The following is a 4629-nucleotide window of genomic DNA, read 5'->3' as shown; positions in this document are numbered from 1 at the left end:
ATACAACGCTTCAATTTGGGCCGGTTTAGCTTGGATCGGGTTAAAGTTCGGGTACGGTTAACGCCCTTACAGATTTTTATGATCTACGAATCAAAATGACGAAATAGCCCAAATAGCCATTCTAAAGCACAAATCATTCTCAAAGTATTTTAAAGATGAAATTTGTTCAGAGAAAGTGGAGAGAAACATGTAATAGTTATGGTTTTAGAAAAAAAATAAGTCAAAAAATCAAAATGGTATCACAAAATAAAGGTAATTTACGGTTTTAGAAATGTTTGACAGAATATAGTCAATATACCATGAAGTCAATTGAGAGAAGGCTAATGGCGGGGGTACTAGAATCAAGAAGTTCAAGGGAGTTCTTTGTCACAAAGCAAAGCTTGAGGGGCAAAGTGTCACTACACTATAAGTAAAGGATGGCTGTCTGTAATATCTTAAAAAATAAGAAGAAGAAGAAGAAATTGGTCCTCAATATGAGATGACTGTGAGATGGTGTCTTTAGCTCAGTTTGGAAAGAGTATAAATATTTGTATTATATTTGTATTATATTTGTACTACACTACATATTTGTATTATATTTGTACTCCTTGGGAAGAAATACAAATACAAATATATAGAATACAAAACCTTGTATTTTGTATTATTTTGTATGTATTTATACTGTACATATTTGTAGCCTTGGGAGGAAAAGCCAAATATTTTATAGTGTTGCAATGTATCAAATGGAATATGGGTAGATCCAAATTTGATTTATTTGTATGCAAATTTGAATCAGATCATATCTATTGGATTTATATCGGATTTCAATCAAATTGAATTGCTATGGGGTATTGGATATTATAAATAAATTAAACTAAAAATTATCAAATATTATATATTATTAATAAATTGAAATCAAAATGGCTTTGATATTATATGTCATGAACAAAATGAATTGAAAAATTAATTGAATGATACTTGAAGCTATGCCAATCTAGTAAAACACAAGATTCAAATAAACTTTATAATAGATACAACATAAATCTTGAGTATATATGAGCAAATATATTTAAATTGAATCAGATCATATTATTTGGATTAGATAGGGGTGGATCCATATATTATCCAATTATAAATGGATCGAATTTGGATCGCCCTTAATATGATCATATTTGAATTCAAATTTGAACAAATTGGATACCATTTACAGCCCACTTTTCTATTGGCAAAGCTACTGGAACCTAGGGCCCATTTAGAAGGATTCAACTTTGATTGAGCTACTTTCACTAAGCCACCTTGAAGAAGCTATTGGAACAAGGCTTCATTGCAAAGCCAGCTTTTTGGTAGAATGAAAGCATATTTAGACTTTCTAGGTTTTTTCACTAAACATAGCTTCTAGGTTGTTCATTTGGGGCTCACCTTGCAAAGCCAGAAACCACTATGTGAAAGCCCTCTCAAATGAGTAGGCCTATCAATGATACTCAAAAAATCTGTAGCCCAATCCAACATTTGATTCGATTATCTTGGATTTCGATAATGTATTTATGTAATCGGATTGGATTTAAGTTTGATTCCATTTGGTCCGATTAAAATCCAAATCCGTTTATATTATAATATTTATTGATTTTAATGTATAAATTTTATAAAATTATAAAATATATATTTTATATTTTATATTATTTATGAATTTATATATAAAAATTCAATATATATTATATATCTAAATTAATACGATTGGGATGCTCTCTCCGTGCAGCAAATGGAATCTACTCGTGCGAGTAAATTCCTATGTGAGAGCATCCGTTTTCTATTGCAAGGTCAATAATTACATGCTTAACCCTATCCAAGCGTGCAAGATACATGTGTCCGCACTAATTTTTTGAAATGCCATGTGTTCGAACTAATTTTTTGAAATGCCATGTGTTCCCACTTATAATTAATGACAACGTTAATTTTGTATTATTTTATATAACTCTCTTTAACCCTTGATGGTTTCTATCCAATTTGAGAGTATTCTGCCATCTCTCTCCCTCTCATCTCTTCCTCTCTTAACCCTCATCTCTTTCATTTTAGAAGAATCACTAGGCTTTTTTTTTTCCTTATTATTTGCAATGATTTGGAAAATCTGTTGTTTGAATTAGTTATGTGGTTAATTTGATTTGCTTTTCATTGTAAACACACTAATGTTTCCATTTTCTTTTCTTTTTTTTTTCAGGTTTTCATTCTTTTCAGGGTGCTCCTTGAAGTATTTATTCTTCAGGTTTGGGTTACAATGGTGGTTTGATTTGAGTTTAGGGTTTTAGTTGTTTTTCATTCTATTTGTCTTTTTTATCATCTAACTTGATCTCCTTTGCTATTTGTTTTCTCTTTTTTTTCTGTTCACATGCTTCTTTGTCTAATTTGTAGGATTCCCTTTTGTTCATTCTATGTTTGCAAGATTCACTTTTGTTCATTGGTACAAATGGAGTTCAAGGGTGGCTCTTGTGACCTAGAGCATGTGGGTAATTTCTTCATTCTATGTTTGTAATTCAAGTTCATATGTTTGTGTTATTCAAGATTGTCGATTAGGATAGATGGCTTTTCATCTGTTATTTTTCTTTTCCAAATTACTTTGTTTTTTCCCAGCTTGATGTGATCTATTTCTCCTTCTTTATGTTTATTTTTTTACAAGATTCGACTCCCTTTGTTTTGTAATTTAACTATTATTGACTATGGAGGCTGTCTTCATTGTGCCTACTCTACTGTACTTCTGTATTTTCATTTTCCTTTTTATTTCGATGGTTTCTGGAGGTGTTGATGTTTGATCGTGTTTCTTCTATATTTGTTTGCAGTTGGAATGGAGATTGGTGTGAGATGGTGGTGCTCTTCTCTATTTTATTTTTTATTTATAATACAAGGAATAACTATTAGGGAGGGAGAACCAGAACTCTCCTTTATCAATCTGTCTGTTCTCCTTCAACTTTTATCTTGACTTCTCAACTTTTCTTCCCACAATAATTACATCATGATGGACGAACTACGAAGATTGCAACTGGAGTCTAAGGATGATATGCAGGAATGGACACGCTTTGACCAAAGGGAAGATTTTGCAAGATTACTTGGTTTCTTTCTTAGCAATCATATTCTATTGGGTGTAGGTTGTAGCTAACTATCCATATGGTGGGGACTTGAGGTTAGTGGGGTGGACATTATTTTTTTATTTGAGAAGAGTGGGATGCACTTCGGATCGGATCTAATGCATTTGAACTCGAAGGGATTTTCTATTTCAACACGTCCCTAGGTGCTAAGTTGGAGTAAACCTGAGTTGGATCCTGACTGTGGAGTGTCAGTGTATATTTGTATGACAATGTTATTTTTAAATGTATAATTAATTTTACTTGTTGTCATTCAAATATTTTATCTGTAAATAAAAATTAATAAATGAAAAATGAGTTAAAATAGTTTTGACTACAAAGTGATAAAAGCTTGGATCATTTTTATCATTTTATTGAAACTATTAAATTTTTTCCTATTTAAAGCAAATAATTTACATTCGACTTTCAGAATTCCACTAGCCCTATAAATAAAAATTAATAAATGAAAAATGAGTTAAAATAGTTTTCACTACAAAGATGGTGATAAAAACTTGGATCATTTTTATCATTTTACTGAAACTATTAATTTTTTTCCCTCATCCTTTTAAAGCAAATAGTTTACATAGAACTTTCACAATTCCATTGCAGGGGCCCTTTGCTAGTTATATTTAAATTAATTTATTATATATAAAATTTGAAAAGTAATTAACTTTTTTTTGTATTTTAAAAAATTAAAGTGGAGTGAGATTAAATTTGAATATGGTCCAAGTCTATTAGGATTTATATTCGAATATGAGGTCTTCAAATCCGATCAAATTTCAAATCAAATTCAGATACAAATTTTCAATAATTGGATCATATTTGAATTCTGCTACATCCTATCCGAATGTGAGCCAATTGCAAGCACCTACAAACCCTAGAACTTTGCTTTGCAAGCCTTTAGGATAGGAGGAAGGTCTGACGATCCATTTTAGTGAAGTTCAATATAAGGTTTGATGCCAAGGTGAACCAAAGGAATGTCCATTTGACCAATCCACTAAGCACTCCTAGAGTGAGAACTTGATTTAAGTGATCTTTGGTACCGTGGTTGTTTCTACTTGAAACTCTACCACATAGTGCCACCTAGGTGTTTTGAATTTAAATGTGGATTATTTGTTTGGTTGAGACTGTTTTGAATTAAAATAGTCATAAAACATTTCTTCTACAAACATAAAACCAGGGGGAGTTGGAATTGATGTTTCCTCCATCAGCTGCACATTTGAACAAACAATCTAATGGCTCTTAATTAGTTGGCATTCTACATTAGGGTAGAGATATATTCCGGTGCATCGCATACTAGCCAAAATGGAAATACACCATTGAATACCCATAAATCCTACTTCCAAAACAAAGGTGCTTTTTTTTTTTTTGTCTATACTTCTAAGATCATTAGATCTACATGTAAATATTGATCTATGTGTAATATTAACGAGTCAACCACATCAAAAAACATTTATTTTTAAATTTGACGATTGGATGAGAGATCAATATAGTAGGGTGGTATCACATTGAATATAAATATTTCGTGTAGCAATGC

The sequence above is a fragment of the Nelumbo nucifera genome, chromosome 5 (assembly GCF_055504915.1).
Source record: "Nelumbo nucifera cultivar China Antique chromosome 5, China Antique-T2T, whole genome shotgun sequence".
NCBI lineage: Eukaryota > Viridiplantae > Streptophyta > Magnoliopsida > Proteales > Nelumbonaceae > Nelumbo > Nelumbo nucifera.
This window is presented reverse-complemented; position numbering follows the sequence as displayed.